This window comes from Dipodomys spectabilis, unplaced genomic scaffold (genome assembly GCF_019054845.1).
Source record: "Dipodomys spectabilis isolate Male_0828 unplaced genomic scaffold, ASM1905484v1 ptg000039l, whole genome shotgun sequence".
Classification (NCBI taxonomy): domain Eukaryota; kingdom Metazoa; phylum Chordata; class Mammalia; order Rodentia; family Heteromyidae; genus Dipodomys; species Dipodomys spectabilis.
Genome location: NW_024870716.1, coordinates 13,268,229 through 13,289,094, shown reverse-complemented (window position 1 = coordinate 13,289,094; position 20,866 = coordinate 13,268,229). Strand labels below are relative to the sequence as shown.

The window sequence follows — 20,866 nt, the reverse complement described above, 5'->3', positions numbered from 1 at the left end:
AGAACCCAGGGCCTGGGCGCTGTTCAAGGCTGGCGCTTTGCCACGTGAGCCACAGCTCCAATTCCGACTTTCTGGTGTTCACTGGCGGTGAGTCTCATGAACTTTCCTGCCTGGGCTGGCTTCAACTTCGATCCTCAGACCTCGGCCTCCCGAGCTGCTAGGATTACAGGTGTGAGCCACCCGCACCAGCTGGCCCTGTGTCTCCGTCTGTGCGGCCTGGGCGCAGACACAAGGTCGGTCCCCCGGGCGAGCATCCGTGCCGCGCTCAGCGGCCCCGGCCCCGGGGCCCGGACAGGTCTCCAAAGCGAGGCCTCGGGCGAGGGCCTCCGCCCACGTGACGCGCGCCCAGTGCCTTGATCGACAGGTGCGGAATGGGCGGGCCTTGGCGAAAATCAACTTCCGGGGCAGAGGTGTTGGAAGCCGGGTGGCGCCGGGGCCGCCCCAGCAGTGGGGTCCGGGCTGCGGCGTGCCCTCGGGGTGGGCGGCCCGGGGTCGTCTCCCGGCCGGTGTGCGGGGTGGCTCAGCCGGCGGCGGGGAGCAGGTAAAAAGACGCTTGCCCTCCGGGCCGGGGTCTGGGGCCTGGTGGGCCTGCGGGAACGGCGCGCTGGGCCGCGCGGCGGCCCCACTTCCGCCGCCCACCGAGGGGAGCGGGCCGCACCTCGGGGCGCCCGCGGGGCGCGCACCGGAGCGGGGCTTCGGGGCCGTCGCCTCGGGCTCCGCCACCTGTGCTTCCCGCCAGGCCGGTGCTGAGGAGAATCCGCTCGCGAGCCCGCCGTGGTTGCGTCACCGCGCCGCCCCTTCCCCTCCCCTCCCCTCCCTTCCCCCTCCCCTCCCCTCCCCTCCCCTCCCCTCCCCCTCCCCTCCCCTCCCCCTCCCCTCCCTTCCCCTCCCCTCTCTACCCCTCCCCTCCCTTCCCCCTCTCCCCTCCCCTCCCCACCCCCTCCCCTCCCCTCCCCCTCTCCCTCCCCCTCCCCCGCCCCCGTGCGCACGCCCCCCCCCCCTTCCCGGCTCTTGTGCCCGCGCCTCCCCCCCCCCTTCCTGGGCCGGGGTGTAAGGTCAGCCCCGCCCACCCCTGGCATCCGGGGCCTGGTAACTGCCCTGCAGTGGGGGCGGGGAGAGGTCATCTCCATCTCCCCTGAGCCCCACTGGTGGCTCACCCATGTAATCCTAACTACCCAGGCTGAGGTCTGAGGATCACGGTTCAAAGTCCGTGAAAGAAAGTCCGTGAAATGTTTACCTCCTATCTACCACCAAAAAGCTGGAAGTGGAGCTGTGGCTCAAGTGACAAGAGCCTTAAACCTTGGGCAATAAGGCCAAGGGATGAGCATAAGGCTCCAGGACCACCAGCACAGGTAAAAAAAGTTGTTCCCTCCATCTGCTCCAACCAAGCTTTTTGCACATGAAACCTATTTTGCTCGAACCAAGCTTTTTGCACTTGAAACCTATTTTTGTCTTCACCTTAAAGGAAGGGGCAGTGCTGAGAGTTTTTGACAGTTTATTTAGTGTCAGTACTGGGATTTGAACTCAGGGGTTAGGTGCTGTCCTTCACCTTTCTCGCCCTAGACTGGCACTGTGCCACCTGAGTTACAGCTCCACATTTGGCTTTTTTGCTGATTAATTGGAGAGAAGAATGTCACGGACTTTTCTGTCTGTGCTGGCTTTGAGCTACAATTCTCAGGATCCCTGTTTCCTGAATAGCTAAGATTACGGAAGTGAGCAACTAGTGCCCTTTTATTTATTTTTAATTTTTGGTAAGATGATGTTGCTGAGATTATTCCTCTCAGTTGGTTTTTTTCCCCCCTGATGAGAGTTGAGGTGAAGCCCGATTTTATGGAAGATAAAGTCTTAGTCCCCTCTGAATGCTGTCCTTCCTGCCTCTGAGTTATGCAAATATCCATGCAATCTCCACCTCAAGTATTTATCTGAGCAGGAGTTTTGGACGTGTGTTGCTTGGGGGAGTAATTGTGATCAGCTATGCTGTCTTACCTCCAAGGGGGCAAACATTTCATTCAGCTAATAGTTTTAAAAAAGACCCGAACTGCAGGAGAGTGAGTTGGGACTGGTGAAGGTGTCCAGGGACAGCTCTGGCTGGGAACCAACTGCAGTGTGGATGGATAGGGCATTGGCTGCTCACTTGCTGGAGGAGAACTGGAACCAAGCAGAGGCCAGGCCAGAGTACACCTGTGTGGTGTGAAATGTCCATTGGCATATTGTCTGGCAGAGAATTGCCCCCGCCACAAAGTTTGATGACCTCTGGGTTGGCTGAAAGGTAATTCTGTGAGCTGCACTAGGAAATTGTATTATGAACTGGTTTCCTAGCAACAGTATAAGCCAAATGGAAGAAACATAAAGCAAATAGTGATGAAAATTACAACTGAACTCTTAGCATTTATTAAATGGAAAAAAAATTGTACTTTTTATTGGAATGATTGGCTTCAGACTAAGTTAAAAAAATATAGTCACCGTAATAGTGAACAGACAAAAAGAAGCTGCTTAGAAATTTGAGAGGGACATTATCATTTTTGTGGTAGTCAAAAAAAAGAAAGATGGTTAATAAGTTGCTTGTCTATACCCTGCTCATTGACTCCACCCCTCCCCCTGTCCCCACCCCCACAAAACCTGTTACACATTCTTGTCATTCTTTTTATATAGTATTTGTGCAAAGCCATTTCACCATGGTTTCTTCACATGTGTTTGACTTGTCAGATTAACCTCCTCTATTGAGCTTTCCCTGCTTTTCTGTCCCCCTTATTAGTTGACAGCTTTAAGTTGAGTTTCTGTTTATAGATGCAACGTCTTTGGATATTATTCACCTTCCATTCCTTATTATTCACCTTCACTCTTTTCTTCTTTTTCTTGTCCCCCAAACTTTACAATCACGTTCTCATACATGAGACCTTGCCCTTCTGGATCTGGCTGACTTTGCTTAACAAGGTAGTTTTCAGTTTCATTCATTTTCCTGCACATGACATAATTTCAGTCTTCTTTATGGCTAAATAATACTCTGTTGTCTGTACGTACCCAATTTTCATTGCCCATTTATCAGGTGGTTCAATATTTGAAAGAATCAAGGCATCTTAGGTTGCTTCCATAGCTTGGCTGTTGTTAATAGTGCTGCAGTAAATGTTAGTGTGCAAGTGTCTCTATTGCATCCTAACTCCTTTTGGATATAGGCCTAAGAGTGGTATCACTGGATCATATGGTAGTTCTCTGTTTTGCGTTTTGAGGAATAAGCATACTGCTTTCTGTAGTGGCTACACTAGTTTACATTCCCACCAACAGTGTATAAGTGTTCTTTTCCACACCAGTCTTTGCCAGCCTTTGTTGTCTAGAGTAATGGAATCTCCATGTCCTTTTGATTTGCATTTCATGTATTTACTGGCCATTGGTATTTCTTCTTTTGAGAATTGCCAATTCATTTGCCCATTTATAAATTCTCTGGTTGATTCTTTTGGAGCTTAGTTTTTGAGCTACTCGTAGATTCTGATTATAAATTCTTTGTCAGATGCATAGCTGCCAAAGATTTCTCCCATTCTGTATGCGGTGTTGATTCTTCAGTCTAGTGACTGTTTTATTTGCTGTGGGAAAGCTTTCTGGTTTGATGCATTCCTGTTTGTCAATGCTTGCTCTTATCTGCAAAGGGACATTCGTCCTGGGCTTTGAATCATGATCCTCAGACTTCAGCCTCTTCTCAACTCTCAAACATCAAGCCACTGGTGCCCAGCCATAGTGACTTTTGAACTCTGCATGGAAGCTTTGTATTCTTATCTGGTTCTCTTCTGGTTAGCTCACCTGATGATTAGACAATTATTTCTATAAATAACCAGCATCTTTGACTTTCCCGGGCTTTGCCAAGGATCCTGAGCAGGTTGGAATTGGTTCCAATGCTTAGGCAAACATCCGCCTTAACCTTCATTTCCTACTTGTACCCAACCTAAGATTAGCAGAAGGTGAGAATTTAGGCCCAGTTGACAACTTTCTTGAGGCATAAGCTTGGACACAGGAACACACACACACACAAACACACAAACACACATCCAAGTATGCATCCTGCCCCATGCATGAGCTTGGCTTTCTGTATTTTAAAAGAAAATGTTGATCTTTTCAAAGTCCCGATTAGGCTTCTTAGTCTACAGCTTTTTCTTTTGAGATCTTGGTTCTGTTTGTCAGACCCCCCTCCCCCACAACCCCCTTCTCCCAAGTGTGAAGTTAACCAAGAAACAATAGGCCCTCTTTATTTTGTGATTGGCAGATCTCCTCTGGAGAAAAGGTTCCTGGCACTGGGTAAACTTTGAATCAGATCAAATAAAGATTAGCCAGGGAGTGACATTTCCCTGGCTTCCTGGGAACTGTGGATGGGTCCATAGTGTTCTGTGTATGGTGCTTTGGAGGAGGGTCACTCCCCCTCCCTCCAAGCCCCTTCCCGGATTGCACCACAGTTCTGGGCCTGTTGGTTTGAGCTTGTTAAGATCCTTGAGGGAGGGAGGCAAGACCTAGGACAGGTGACAAAGCTGCCTGGAGTACTCTAAGTCTTTGATTCATTCATTCTTATTTTTTGGCCACCATTGCTCTTATTTTATGGAGCAGAAAGATTGTGAAAGTCTTTATTGCAGCCTTCCTATTGATGCTGTTCGATACTTTAATAGTTGAAGACTTTACTGTCACCCAGATCTTCACTAATTTTCTCTCCTTTTAAAATTGTCATTATTTTGTAGTTGTAAGGGTTACAACTCCATAAGTGAAGTTATGACAATGTCAACTCTTTCTTCATTCTCCCCCATTTCCCCTTCCATCCCTACCCACAAGTTATGTAGTTCATGTTTTACATAGTGTGCATGGGATACAGTACCTGCATAGCTCTCCCTTCCTCTCTCTAAACCTGTGCCTCGCCTCTTGTCCTTCACCCAGAAAAACATGTTTCCATTTCCTAGTATTTGTTTTGATGAACAGTACTTTAGTTGTTGAGAGGAGTCTCTAGTCTGTTTGTAAATGCATCGAACCTATGTTGTTCCTAATTGTATTTAGATTTAGCTTCCATGTATAAGAGAAAAATAGGTGCCGATTTGTTTTTCTCAGCCTGGCTTACTTCACTTAACATGATTTGTTCTAGGTCCATCTGTTCTTCTGCAAATGATATATTATTCCATTAGTGGATGAGTAAAATTCCATTGTGTACCATATTTTCTGCCCTCCGTTTGTAGGACATCTGGGCTATTATTAAACTGGTTAATTTTCTCTGTTAATGTCATCTCTTTCTCTGCTGTCTTTCTTTCCTAATAAACTTTCCTACCACTTTTAATATGTTGGAGTCCTGCCTGAGTTCTTTTCATGGAGGCAAGGAAGGAGATTGAGTAGCTGTGTTAAATGTCTGGCAACATTTCCAGGAATTGTATTTTGTTTTGTTGTCTAGTATTTGAAGGTAATTGTTTGACATATTTTGTTTATTCATCTTTTACTCTAATTTGTACTTTATCCTACCTAGTTTATAAAAAGTCTCTTCCTTCAATCTGACATTGTCTTTGCATAAAATGTATATTCCAGGAGAGCCCAATTATGGAGCACTTGCTTAGCATGTGCTGAGTTCAGGTTTCTAGCACTGCAAAAACCAAAACCAAACCAAATTTCCCAAACTAAATTTCTGGTCTGAGACTATGTACCATAAACTATCAGTAGTTGCCTATATTTTGGACATATCCCTTTATTGCCATTAGCGTTCTTTAAAAAAAAAACAACTGGACCTTTATTATTTCTGTACCCATAATAGATCATTGTACTTAGCAGCTATTTACCATAGCATGATTTTTGATGTACAAAATGTATGATGTTTGGAGATCCTCTGTATATTTATGGAGAGCCTGTAGCATTTTATGTAGGAAGTCTAGTCTTTCTTCAGTCTGTATTCCTCTTGATAACCTGATAATCCAGCTTTTCTATCTTTGACATTTTTGTCTTTTTCCTTGTGTTGGAACTATTGTTTATAAGATTTAAAATTAATATTTAGATGGTTCCAATTGCTCGGTCTTTTTAGGATTCAGGCAATTGGTAACAAATACTACCAGTAATATCTCAGAGGGATGAGAACTATAGCTGTGTTCAATTTAGAATGGTTTCTTGTGGAAACATGCATTTTTCCATCCCCGCCTCTGTTTCTTCTGGAATTTATATGTGTTCTTTAAGGTTACAGTCCTGACAGACTGAACTTTCCCATTGTGTCTGAGGGAAAGTCAGCATCTCACATGGCGCCAGAGTAGAGGGGAAACCCTCCATTTGTATGGCTTGTGTCAGGAGATTGAAGGTATGGTGAAGAATATGTGTGTAGACACATGGGGAGATTGTGCCTGCTGCTGTGTTGTTTCTTTCTTACCTCCTAGCATGTGGGCCTTTGGAAAAAGACCTTCTCACTTACGTAAGGAGTGAATGGCCTTTCTGTGAGGATGAAGATCAAGGTAGCCTTATATAGTCTGTTAATATATCTATACCTGTCTGATATTTTTATATGTAAATTATTATTTTCTGATAGTACTTCAGCTTGAATCCAGAGCTAGGCAAGGGCTTTGCCACTTGAGCTGGGCCCTTTTGTTTTCATTTTGATAGATATTACTTTATATGATCAGAGGTGCATAGACATTGTGCCTTTGTGTTCCTCTCCTAACGTATCCTCCTTTGATCACACAGTATGTGAATGCCTAGAGTCCTGTATAATTTATCATGTCTGGATATATTTTAGATCTAGCTTCTGCATATTTTTTTTTTTTTTGAGATAAGGTCTTACTAATTTTTCTTGGGCTGCCTTTAAACAGGTTATCTCCCTAGTTGGAAGTACAGGGATTGCTGTAATGCCAGGCTATATGTAAATGAGTTTTTATGTAAACTCTGCCTATTATCCAAGGCACTGTTACATGCTGGATTATGCTTGGTTCTTTTCTGAGGACTTCCTTTCTGCTTCTCTGCTTTTTCAATGAAGCTGGCCTGGGTTATAATTCCAGAGAACCACCTGCTACCCACTTCTGCCTTCTCTTTTTGCTGGTCTCCTGGACAGTATTCCTTCCCCTGTTTTTATTTTTTCTTCTTTTCAGATTTATCTAAAGTTAGGTATCTGGTATAGGGTACAAATTGAATAATACTAATGCATTAATAATGCTGATGCTGATACCAGGGAGTTTGATATTAAAATGGAAATTCCAATAGGTGTAGAATATACAGCATTAATATTGTAATGTTAAGCACATTGAGGAAGATTTAATTTATTTTTGAGAGCCAAATTTGAATCTTTACCTAGATCTTTACTTGGAGAAAAAGAAACATTTTCTTAAGTAAGTAGTCTCGTAAAATGGTAAAGTTCTCTTTGGAGGAAATTATTTCTCTTGAAACTCAGGCCATTAGTACTATGTTTATCCTGATCTCTTGGTAACTGTAAATTAGGTATTTTCAGAGATGGTCCACTCACTCATCTTAGCAAAAGAGCCTGATGCTGCATCTTTCTCTTCGGGAGTACTTAAGTGCTCCACAAGTCAGAGACCAGAATCATTTCATCTTGTGCCCATGTGGTTTCTGTGGGTGGTTTGTTGTTTTAAAAACTGTTTCAAAGAAGTGCATTTTTTTTCCTGGCAATCATGTGTATCCTGTGTAAGTATTTTTCATTATTAATAATTTTGAGAAGAACCAGCTCCAGGTCATAATACAGCTGGCAAAAGTCATGGCATTTTATCCAGAGTCATCCCATATGATTTTGGGTCAGCTTTGCCAAAATCTGTTCGTCTGAGGCTCCCAAAGGCTTGGCAATGATTTTCTCTCCTGTTTCTCCCTGTCATCAGCCTGTTTTTGACTTATCTTGATTATTTTACATAGATCAGTGATCTCAAAGAGAAGCTATGTGACCTCTGGGTTAGTTTCTCCGAGTCCTGTCTTCTTGTCTTGTCTCTCATGCTCTTCAGAGATTTCCATTTCTGGTTGTGACTTGAGTTCAAGTGCTTTGACTTCAGTCTTCTTCCTCATCTAAGCCAGTGGTTAGGAAGCTTGTCTTTAATTGAATTCTGAAGTGGTTCAGTTTCTGTCATTTTCCATTCCTCAGTCCAAGCACGAGGGGCTGCTTCTGTAGGTATACTGCAGCTTTTTAATAATGAATTTGGGTTTAACGAAAAATTAAATTAAGTTCACAAATTATTTCAGAAGTTATAACATCATGCTATTTACATTTACAACTACAGGAAAAGTTTTGGTGAGAGTGAAGTTTTGTAGGAAAAAGCCTCATGTGTCTTGGAAGGGTTCTTAAGGATTTGGCTCACCCAGATTTTCAACTGGAAATCATCTGCAGAAATATTTCAGTTACCAAGCACATATCGCTTCTAATTAGAAATGAATGAGAAATGAGACCTTAATCAGAAAAAAGCCTCTCAGCTTGAGAGATCTTTACTTGTTAATTCATTGACAAAGGAAACTGACTTATTAATGTATTGAACAAGGAAAATAAACAGAGAGGAGGTGACATCTATGATAACACTGTAATCTAATGGAAGAGTTCAGAGTAGAGTTTTGAATTAGAGACTTGAATTAGTCCAGCACGCTTTCTTCTGCCTTGGAATCCCTTACCATCCCATCCCCAACAAAATCAGAATTTAAGGTATAAAATGTCGTAAGATTTTGGTGTAGAAGTAGCCCAATGCACTTTATTTTTGCAAAACAAATGAGTGATGAGAGAACTTTTAGAGATTCGTACTGTTTCCCTCTTGACTTATGAAACCAGTACCGATATTCTCTAAGGTTTATTTGAGGAAAGAATTATTTGCGTCCTTATTTTGTTCAAGCTGTCCTTATCATATTACAGTATGTTTTTTTTCTTTTTCATTCTCAAACTAGGAATGTATGCAAACACTTGTATTGGCTACTATTGACCCCCTATTTAGCACTAACTCTTTAATCCTTACTTTACAGATCCAGTTTTGTTCAGGCATTGAGCCTTCCTATTTCTGACTCCTAGAAAGAGACCTCATTAAAAACAGACCTCATTCCACCTTTCAGGATTGTTTGTGGAAATTAAGAGAATTCCCTTCTTTTGTTCAGGGCTAGTTCAAGAACAAGCACATCACAATCTCAGAATATTTCTTGTATCTTTCTTCTAATCTGAGTATGAAAAGTAATACCTAGGAGATCAGATGCAAGGAAATGAGATTTTTTTTTTTTTTTTTGGTGGCAGTCCTAGGGCTTAAATTCAGGGTATGAGCACTGCCCCTGAGCTTATGTGCTCAAGGCTAGCTAGTACTCTTCCACTTGAGCCGCAGCTCCACTTCTAGCTTTTTTGGTGGTTAATTGGAGATCAGAGTCTCACGGACTTTCCAGCCGGGGCTGGCTTTGAACCAATCTTCAGATCTCAGCCTCCTGAGTAGCTAGGATTACAGGCATGAGCACCTGTGCCTTACCTGGGAAGGAGAATGTTTGAAGCTCTGACTACCATTTCTTAGAGCCTGAGTGTGTGTGTGTGTGTGTGTGTGTGTGTGTGTGTGTGTGTGTGTGTGTGTGTGTGTGTGTGTGTGTGTGTGTGTGTGTGTGTGTGTGTGTGTGTGTGTGTGTGTGTGTGTGTGTGTGTGTGTACTGGGGCTTGAATTCAGGGCCTTGAGCTCTCACTTGGCTTTTTCTTTCAAGGCTGATGCTCTACCACTTGAGCCATACCTCCAATACTGGCTTTTTTGCTAGTTAACTGAATAGGTCTCATGGACTTTTCTCCTTGTGCTAGCTTTGAATTGTGATTCTCTGATCTTAGCCTCCTTAGTAGTAGACATCTCATTTGCACATTTCATTGTTCAATCCAGTTTGATTCAGTTCAATCCAGATGCCTGAAGCCGGTGACTTTTTTCTCTGCTTCTTTCCTTAATGCTTCTTTCAGACTTTCTCCCTAGAACCTTGCTCCTTTTGGCTTTGGACTCATTTCTTTACAGTTTGCATTTGTTTATTCAAGACATTATGGGATGACTTCATACTCAGTATAGCCCCATTGTAGATATAGCAATGAACATTGAAAAGACAACTGTTGATAGATGAGTGCTATGCAGAAAATTAAGATAGAATAATGTGACAACAATTAATCTTCTGCTTTAGGAAAGCTTTAGTGCAGAAGGGCTGTCATAGTTGAGAGTTGAGATCTGGATCATAAGACATGCAAGTGTCAAGAGGAAGAACATTCCAGGGACTAGCTCTGGCAAAATTTCTAAAGTACCACTAAACTTGCATGCCCCCAGAAGTAAAATAAGGCAAGTCAGATCACAGCCTTGGACAGAAGAGTTATGCAAGTAGAGAGAACTGTAGTGTCTTTGCTCTCTAGTTGGGAATATCCCACAAAAGTCTGATGAAACTTTAGTCAGTTTCCTGTCTCTAAGATAATTGTTAGGACTAGGTTGGGTTATTCAGGTTGTCTTGAATTATGGCCTGTGTTTATGGCCAGAGATTGGGGAAAGAGTGTTGGATTGGTAAAATTAACAGTTGACATAGTAACAGACAGATGTCTTGGGGCAAGAGCTAATAATTCTGTATGAACATATCTGAAGGTACATTTTTTTTTCTTTGTTGATTTCTTGTCAAGGTTCAGCTTTTCATTCTTGCGTGAAGTGAGTCTTGAGGCACATGTATTACTCTTTTAATGTTGCCTGGTAGTAGCAGGGCACAGTAGAGGGAAGAGAAGATGGAGAGCTCACTCTTTGGACACATTCATTCAATTCCCTGGATGGCTATTCATGCTTTAAGGACATATGCAATTTGGAGTCATTCTCTACTTAATTTCCTAAGTCAAGGAAATTGTATTATACAAAAGGCTTTGAAGTTGAAAATAAAAGTTTTCCAAATGTGTCTTATAAGTGAGAAAACTTTTCACTCATCCTTAAATATTCTGGGCAATTTTTTTTTTTTTTTGGGGGGGGGAGACTTTTTTTTTGCTTATTGGCTTTTGATAGTATTATAAACTTGAATCTCACTTCAGTGAAGTCTGCTTGTTTTGCATTCTATTTAGCAGTGAGAGAATAATGTTCACTGTTAGGAGCACAAATGAATATGAGGACTTTTTTTTTAATGCTACTACTAGAATTAAACTCATAGCTTTGCACTCTCACGGCTTTTTGCTCAAGTCTGGTTAACTGCTGGTTAACTGGAGATAAGGGTCTTAGTCTCACAGACTTTTGCCTGGGCTAGCTTTGAACCTCCATTCTCAGATCTCAGTCTCCTAAGCAGCTAAGATTACAGGTATGAGCCACCAGTGCTTGACTCAGTATGAGGTCTCCATGCTTCTGGATGTGAGATGCCACTGTGTAGTATTTCTTAAAGTTCCAGGAACAGGTGCCTATAAAAGGCATGAGGCTGATTTTTGAACATTAGACATGCTGTTTCTAAAGTGTGCAGTAATTACTGTGTTTGATATAATGTTCTTTTTAAAAAAACATGCCATTATGTACTCAGCTTACAGAGTTCATGGTATGTCAGGATGAATTCCATTGTAACATAAGACCTCTTACATATTAAATGTTATTTTTCATTTATCTTGGGTAAATTTTATATCTCCCAGGGATTCCCAAAAATTAGTGCTCTATGGTGAATGTTTTTTGTTATTCTTACTGAGTTTTAATAACATTTTTATAGTGTAATTTTGGATTTGTACATGAATATATGAGAAAGAAACTGGAGGTTCTGTGTCTGTGAGCTAGAATCTTATGTGGCTTCAAAAGGCAAACAAAATAGTATATACATGCCAGGTAAAATTTTAATTGGGCTTTCCACAAGCTCCAAACTTCTAAGAGCCAATTATGTAAAGAGATTTTATTCTTGCAGACAGATGTCTGTTAACTTACATTTGGTTTCTTCACTTATGTTAGGGAATTCAGTAATGGATTAAATAAACAACTTAAGAAATATCTTTGGGGGCTGGGAAGGTGGCTCAGTGGTGGAACGCTTGCCTTGCATGCATGAGGCCCTGGGTTCGATTCCTCAGCACCACATAAGCAAAAAGAAAAAAGCCAGAAGTGGTGCTGTGGCTCAAGTGGTAGAGTGCTAGCCTTTAGCTGAGGAGCTGAGGGACAGCACCCAGGCCCAGAGTTCAAGTCCCACAACAGGATCCCCCCCCCAAAAAAAAAAAAAAAGAAAAAAAAAGAAATATCTTTGTACAATGAAGCTTGTCCCTGTTCACTTCTGACCATTTGTTTGGGAAAAAGTTAAGAGATTGCATGAGAAGACTTGTTCTCCTAAAAAGTCTGGTGAGTTTTCTTGTGTTTTGGGGATGATAGATAATGTTTCCAGATCTAGAATATTTTCATTTTTTCTTTTCTCCCATTTTTCTCCTCCTTTTCCTACCCTCAAGTAAGTAGTTCAGTTTTTACATGATATACATTGAAATGATAACTGTACTCACCCTTCCTCCCTTTATTTGTATTTTGATTATTGAAAAGGACATTACATAGATTAAAGTGAGTAATTTAAGATTTCTAATAATCCTTAAGTGAAAGTGTATATCATCTCTCTGTCTAACTTATTTGGAAATTTTAGAAAAGCAATAGGTGATCACATTTAGACAGGACTAGATGAATTTATTGTCTTTGAGCTTGCAAATTCCTCTTTATCCAAGCTGCAAGAGATGTCACATGTAATTGGAAGTCTGCATCTGGTTTTACATTAAGTGACGCTGATCCAGGTTTAGCTATCTTCAATGGTGATTTTCCCAGCTGTAAATTAGGAATTTGGCCTTACAAGCCATGTAGTTATGTGTAACAAGAATTCAGATTGTGATGTTTTCTATCACTTCATAATTCTAATTTTAGAATTTAAGCTTTTAAAGCAGGATGAATCAACTCCAGGGAAGTTTGGAATATGTGACTTTGCATGCACTGCCAGGTGCATTAATGGTCAAAAGCGTGAGTCAAACTTAGTATCTTTATTAGAAATTTAAGTAGTGTTTTTTCTTTTTTTTTTTTTGTAACCATGTATGTTTTGTTTATGAAACTGCAGGTTACCTTTGTATTTACATTTGAAAAGCTTCACCCTTTGTAATTTAAAAACATTTTATAAAAATGGAATTGTAGTCGGGTGCTTGTGGCTCATGCCTGTAATCCTTGCTACTCAGGAGGCTGAGATCTGAGGATTGTGGTTCAAAGCCAGGCCAGCCAGGAAAAGCCATGAAACTCTTATCTCCAATAAATCACCAGAAAACTGGAAGTGGCACTGTGGCTTAAGAACGCTAACCTTGAGCTGAAGAGCTGAGGGACAGTGCTCAGGCCTAGCTAACCTTGAGCTGAAGAGCTGAGGGACAGTGCTCAGGCCTAGAGTTCAAGCCCCATGACTGACAACAACAACAAAAAAAAGGAATTATAGTACAAGCTCTTTCATTTAATTATTGAACATATTATTATGTAAAACTTTTTAGTGATGCTGAGTGATCCTGAAAATGACATGTGTATACCTGAAAGCATAATGTGTATTTAATTAATTAATGAATTGTTTTTAGCTGGTCCTGGGGATTGAACTCATGGCCTGGATGCTGTTCTTTAGCTTCTTGCTCAAGGTTCATATTTTACCTCTTCAGCCACAGCTCCACTTCTGGGGTGTGTGTGTGTGTGTGTGTGTGTGTGTGTGTGTGTGTGGTGTGTGTGTGTGCTTACTTGGAGATGAGTCTCAAGGACTTTCCTGTAGGTATAGCTTCAAACTGTGATCCTCAGGTCTCAACCTCCTGAGTAGCTTTGATTACAGGTGTGAGCCACCAGGGCCCATCCATACTCAGTACTTTTTTTGGGGGGGGGTGGGTCTGGTCGCGGGGCCTGAACTCTAGACCTGGGCGCTGTCCCTCAGCTCTTCAGCTCAAGGCTAGCCCTCTACCACTTGAGCCACAGCACCACTTCCGGCTTTTTTCTTTTTTGCTTATGTGGTGCTGAGGAATCGAACCCAGGGCCTCAGGCATGCAAGGCAAGTGCTCTACCACTGAGCCAACTTCCCAGCCCCCCATAGTCAGTATTTTTTTATTGAAGGCAAACATGTGCTCTACCAGACAGGGAGGAGACACTGCCCATTTCATAAGGCCTAGAAAATGGTCCATCTGCCACATGCTGCCTTCAGAGCAAGCACATGGCCCCCCACACTGAAGAGAAGACACGGTGCCACCCTCCTGAGAGGGCACAGGCCCTCAGCACGTGTGTGGTGACATTTTTATTTTGAAAAGCTTTAGATAATTGCTGGCGAATGTGAATACTGAAGTGCCTGTGTAAGAACAGATGTCTATATTGATGAAGCTCACGGTCTGCCAATCAGGCTTGAGTCACAGTGCCTCTTGGTGCAACTAACAAAAACAACACAAAGAGGGGAGACTTACGTCATTAATGTGTGAATGGTATCTTGGTAGCAGACATCTGATACTGGGTTGAGATAGTTTTGTTCAGTGAATGGTGTCTGCCTTCCATGGTTGAAAAGGCAGCATTTTCAAGTGAATTTGACATTTATAAGCGATCTTCTTTATTGCTTATTCCACACGTATTGTTGTGTTGGTAAAATTAATTTTCAATTTCAGTGTGGCGTTTTATGTTTTCGGTAATAATAAAGAACAGTCAGATCTCAGTGATACCTTTTTCCATCTACAACTTACCAACTTACCATGATCTTTTTGATGACTACCATGATCCTTTTCTTCTTTTCTTTTTTCTGTGCTAGTCTTGGGGCTTGAACTTAGGGCCTGGACACTATCCCTGAGTTTTCTTTTTTCTTTTTCTTTGCTCAAGTCTAGCACTCTTATCACTTAAGCCTTAGCTCCATTTTTGGCTTTTGAATGTTTAATTGGAGACAAGAGTCTCAGGACTTTCCTATCTATGCTGGCTTTGAACCCTAATCCTCTGATCTCAGCTTTCTCTGTAGCTACAACTATAGTCATGAGTCACAGGGTCCTGACTTTCCTATCTTATCCACAAAAAACAAATTCCATGTGGGAAGAGTTAATAAAAATTGCATGTAACTATGGGAGGCTAAAATCTGAAGATCATGGTTTGAAGATTCTCAGAGAGAATCTTATGTGGAGTTGTGGCTCAAGTGGTAGAGTGCTAGTCTTGAGTGGAAAAAGCCAAGCAAGAGTATGAATTCTGAGTTCAAGCCACATTGTTGGCACACACACACACACACACACACACACACACAAAGCCAAGCAAGAGTATGAATTCTGAGTTCAAGCCACATTGTACACACACACACACACACACACACACACACACACACACACACACACACACACACACACACACACACACACACACACACACACACACACACACACACACACCCCCCCCCCCCCCCCCCGTACAAACAATGGGTTTGGTAAAAATGTTTTTCACTGCTTGGTTGGTGTGGTTAGAGGAGAGGAACAGCAAGGGTATGAAGAGGGCTTCTTAGTGTCTAATAACACAAAAAAGACACTAGTGGAAAAATGCAAATGAATGTCACAGGAGAGGGGAGGAGGGTTGAGAGAAGGCAGAGCTGGAGGGAGGGATGCGGGGGTGGGGGGTGGGGGAGAGAAGCAATAAAGTTTTATTGACAGAGACCTTAGGGAAAAGTTATTTTAATATTTTGCTGGGCAAAATGTGGATTAGTAGAGACTTTTTGGAAAGTGATTTGACAACATCTGTTAAAATTAAATATATATATACTGGTTGACTTAGCCATCCCTTTCTTTGGAATCCAGCCCATAGAAACACATTCTGCACGTAAGAGTTTTTATACAGGCATTTGTTAGTAGTGCAGAAAACCTGAAAGGCAGTACAGGTCCACCAGTAGGAGAATGCTGGAGAAAATATGAATTTATTGTTTATCTACAGAGGGCAAGTTTAGGAGTCATTAAAAAGAATGAATCAGTTGGCTACCAGTTGCTTACACCTGTAATCCTAGCACACAGGATGCTGAGTTATGAGGATCGCAGCACAAAACAAGCCCAAGCAGGCAAATCTCCAGTTAATCAGCAAAACCTGGAAGTGGAGCCATGGCTCAAGTGGTAGACTGTGAGTCTTACTTTTTTACTCGAAGAAAATGTTAGTCTTGGGAGTGAAAAAGTCAAACAGGAGCTCTCTGATTTCAAGCACCATTACAGACACATATATGTGTATATACACACATACACACACACACACATACACACACACACACTAAATCAGAAATGTGCCACAGACCAGGAGGTATTTTTATGGTGATATTGTTATAGTGCAGATGTATTATATAGTACAGATGATCAAATGTTTATAGTATTAAATGTTTATAGCATGCAATGACAAACCTCTATGTATGTAGAAATACATAGAGTTTAATTAGAATAGAGATAGCTGATATATACTGGGTTGCTGTTAATGTGGACCATCTGGGAGGAATGGACGGAGAAAGAAAAGCTGCATCAAAATAATGCTCTTAATGTTCTGATCATAATACATTTTAAGATTAAACTGAACATTCATGTATTAATATATATGTTAAAAGATTCTTTAAAAAATTCACTGGTGTGGTACTAATTAGTATAGCTCCTTTGGAAATTGACTCAGACTGTCAAGCAGAGTTCATGGTTTGTGAATTAATTGTTCTGTTTAGGAGTTTATATTAAAGTCATAACTAAAGAATTTACAGAAGTTAATATGTGAAAACATAAATGTGGTATAATCTGAACAATAGGGTCTACATCAGATAAACTTTACATTTTTGTGTTGTTGGGATATTACATAGGCACAGAAGTTATAATGAGCCACTAATATGAAAGTTACTAAAGCTTAATATTGTACTTATATAGTAAATGAAAAAGGGATTTTAAAAAAAGGGATTGTAAACAGTGTGTTATCATTTAAATAGTTGATCTGAGTACTTGAAAGAAATGAGATACAGTCTGGAAATGAAAACAATCCAGAATCACAGTGAATTTTTTTTTTATCTTAATTGCACTGTAAACTCTAGTGAAAAGTGTTGGCCAAATAAGATGAAGAAAATTTAGAAGCACACTCATGAAAAATGGTAACATAGGATTTCAGAAACTTGACAGAGTGCATGTTTTGTGTGGTAAGATAATTATCTAATTATGCAAAATCTGTCATTTGCAAATTGTCTCAATTTGGATCCAGAGTAGCTAGTTTTGTTGTAGTGCTGGCCAAGGAGACCTAAGGCCTTGCACCTGTTAGCCAGGGGCTTTCTTTACCCCAGAGGCCTTACCCTCATCCTCAGGCCATGAGTGTTATTTTGTGATTATTTCATTTTGAGATTTTTTTTTCCATCTTAGCATTATTGTGGTTTATTAGATCTCCCTTTTTTTGGACTTTTTTATTGTAAAAATACTGCACAGAGGGGCTACAGTTACATGAGCAAGGTAATGAATGAGTACATTTCCTATCAAGCATTGTTGCCTCCTCCTTTGTTTTTCCCCTACCATTTCTTCCCTCCCACCTCAACAGTTACCTTCCCCCCACCCCCATTTTGAGATTTCTTACTAGAAGAAAATGTTAGACTCAGTCTTGGGAGTTAATTAAGTCTCTAACTTAAGTCACAGTGTTGCTAAAAATTTAGCCAATCGGGCTGGGAAGGTGGCTCAGTGGTAGAGCGCTTGCCTTGCATGCATGAGGCCCTGGGTTTGATTCCTCAGCACCACATAAGCAAAAAGAAAGCTGGAAGTGGTGCTGTGGCTCAAGTGGTAGAGCGCTAGCCTTGAGCTGAAGAGCTAAGGGAGATCAGGCCCAGAGTTCAGGTCCCACGACCAGACCCCCCACCCCCCAAAAAAAAAATAGTACTTTATTCACCTTTAAATCTGGAAAAGAATGAGAAATAATAGAGATGTTTATTTAATCCTAGAAGAGATGGTGGGGAGTTGCTCTTCATCTCATATCCTGTTTTGGCCACCTTTGCAAATCTTTCACACTCTGCTGCTTTGGTTGTTTGCATTGTATTTTAATTTACATTAGATTTTAAGAGTGCAGCTGACCTATGGGTCTTTCACTTCCCTGTGTTTATGGTTTTATTATGGTCTTTAATTGATTTTGAAAAATTCTCAGCTATCATCTATTCTGATATTTGCTTAATGCTGTTTGCCTTCTTTCTTTTGGATTTTAATTTCAACAATGATAAGTTCTCTGGTAGTGGGCAGATGGATTTTTGTTGTTGTTGTTTGTCCCCTTCACCCGCCCCCCCCTCGCCCCAGTACTGGGGCTTGACCTCAGGGCTTCATGTTCCTGCTTGGCTTTTTCACTCCAGGCTGACACTCTAGCACTTGAGCCACACCTTTACCTGCTGCTTTTGGGTGATTTATTGGAGATAAGAATGTTGAGTAGTTTCTTGTGTAGGGTGGTTTGAATTTAGATACTCAGATCTCAGTCACCTGAATAGCTAGGATTACAGGTTTGAATCACAGGCAACCCTTTAGTTCTGGCCTTTTTTTTTTTTTTACTGATTACTTGGAGATAAGGGTTTTAGGATTTGTCTGCTCAAGGTAGCTTTGAAAAGATAATCCTTAATCTAAGCTTTAATCTAAGTAGCTAGTTTAATCTAAGTAGCTAGGATTACAAGTATAAGATACCAGCACTTGGCTTCTGAAGGTATTCTTTAAATCCTTTGCTATTCACCAAATTTCCAAAAGATCCTATCAATCTTCTACAAAATAAAATGTCGGATGTAATTCTAAAACTAGACACAGTTCTCGAGTATAGTACAGAACTGGCCTTGGTATGGTGGCATGGGAATGGAGGCTGAGGTAGAGGTTGAGAGGAGATAATTTAGGCCAACCAGGGCCTCTGAACAAGTAAGAAGAGCCCGGTGCTGGTGGCTTACACTTATGTTCCCAACTATTCTGGAGGCTGAGATCTGAGGATCACGTTTCAAAGCCATGAAACTCTTTTTTTTGTTTTTTTGGTCCAGTTGTGGGGCCTGAACTCTGGGCCTGGCCGCTGTCCCTCAGCTCTTCAGCTCAAGGCTAGTGCTCTACCACTTGAGCCACAGCGCCACTTCCGACTTTTTTCCATTTGCTTATGTGGTGCTGAGGAATCGAACTCAGGGCCTCATGCATGCAAGGCAAGTGCTCTACCACTGAGCCACCTTCCCAGCCCCAAAGCCATGAAACTCTTATTTCCAAGTAATCACCAAATCCAGAATAGATTTGGTAGTCCCGGACGCCGGTGGCTCACATCTGTAATACTAGCTACTCAGGAGGCTGAGATCTGAGGATCGCGGTTCAATCCTAGCTACTCAGGAGGCTGAGATCTGAGGATCACGGTTTAAAGCCAGCCCTGGCAGGAAAGTCTGTGAAACACTTATCTCTAATCCTCCCTCCGTGTCCCCGTCCCCCCCCCCCCCCCCCCCCCCCCCCCCCCCCCCCCCCCCCCCCCCGCCAGAAAACCGAAAGTGGTGCTGTGGCTCAAGGGGTTGAGTGCTAGCCATGAGCTGAAGAGCCAAGGGACAGTGCTCAGGCCCAGAGTTCAAGACCCATGACCGACCCCCCCCCCCCCCCCCAAAAAAAAAAGAAAGAATAGATTTGGTAGATGGCTAGCCTTGAGTGAAAAAGCTGAGTGAAAGTATGAGTCTCTGATTTCAAGCCCAGAACTTGTACCCAGAGGGAGGGGGTGGGGGGGGGGAGAGAAAGAGGGGGTGGGAGAGAGAAGGAAGTTTTGTCCTTTCTTTGTTTCTGGCATATCTGAAAAGAATTTTCCCATTACTTTTGAAAAAATATGCAAATATAGCTTTCATTCCTCCATGGTTTCTTTATTGTCATTGTCCTGAACCTTATTTTAGAAAACCAGTTGAGTGACATGTTTCAAAGTGACTAATTCTGGTTATATGTAAGCCCAGCTGCATATGCATGGTGTTGGTCAAATGCAGAAATATGTGGGCTATTCCCTTTTCCACAAGGTCCTTTCTCTAGGAACTGTCAGAACTATCATGGTGTTGTTGAAAGTGTGGAATAGTAACTCTGCATGGGGTATGAACAGCCAGCAAATGTACTTGAAAGTCTTACTATTGTTGCCAGGCACAACTAGCTCATGTATTTAGTCCTAGCTATCCAGAAGCTATTGATGAGGATCATGGTTGAAAGCCAGACTGGGCAGGAAAGTTCCTGAGACTCTTATTTCCAATTAATCACCAAAAGGCTGGAAGTGGAGGAATTGCTAAAGTGGTAGAGTACCAGCCTTGGGTGGAAAAAGTTAAGGGAGAGCATGAGGCCCAGAGTTGAAGCCCAGTACCAGCATAAAGAAAAAAAAGTTTCACTATTGCAAACTGCGAGAATTATCCAGGTACTCCCATACTAGTTTTAGTTTTACTTACTTATTTTTTGTATACCTGGTCTTATAAATAATTTTAAATTGTTCATTGCCTGTTTTTCAACTGTGTTTAGCTACTTTTAAGAAAATAAGCTTCTGGCACTGTAATAACCTGTGAGGTAGAAAATCTACAGAGGCACTGGTTGGTTAAATGTTACAAAGGAGTTTTATTAGTTGGTCTGCAATTCTGCTCTTGGTTGTAACCTCATTACTAGGAGCAGCTGCAACCTCCAAGGGGGCAAGTTTTTTTTTTCCCTCCTTCCTACAAGGCTTACCTCTCAGCTCTCCACAGGCCTCTCTACCTCTCCGCAGGCCTCTTTGATCTCCTTGAGCCTCTAGGCTCCGCACTGGCCTGGGTCTTCCCTCAGGTGGCTTGGGTTTGAGGAGAGCCTGGACACTGATCTGCTCTGGGAGGTACATCTTATGTCTCTTGCAGTGTCTCTGCTATCTCCTCCATGGAACCTCCCCTTCTCTATATCTGGTGGCTGGCCCCTCAAGCCGCCCCACAGCTGCTTGGGGTACATAGAGGTGATGCCAGCATGGGGTAGGACTTCCTGTCCCTCAGGTTCTCATAACACAATTTGCATTCAATG

At 42.0% G+C, this 20,866-nt stretch overlaps 1 protein-coding gene across 7 annotated transcripts in view; it reads left to right on the top strand.

Annotated features, from left to right (window-relative positions):
• The first annotated feature begins 397 nt into the window (after positions 1-397).
• Ccdc91 (coiled-coil domain containing 91) overlaps positions 398-20,866 on the top strand; it is a 197,413-nt gene continuing 176,944 nt past the window's right edge. For 5 of the 7 annotated variants that reach the window (XM_042677627.1, XM_042677620.1, XM_042677623.1 and 2 more), the window contains exon 1: positions 398-541. The gene's annotated coding sequence lies outside the window, so the exon portion shown is untranslated. The remainder of the gene's footprint in view (positions 542-20,866) is intronic. The other 2 variants (XM_042677625.1, XM_042677619.1) reach the window with 1 other exon arrangement.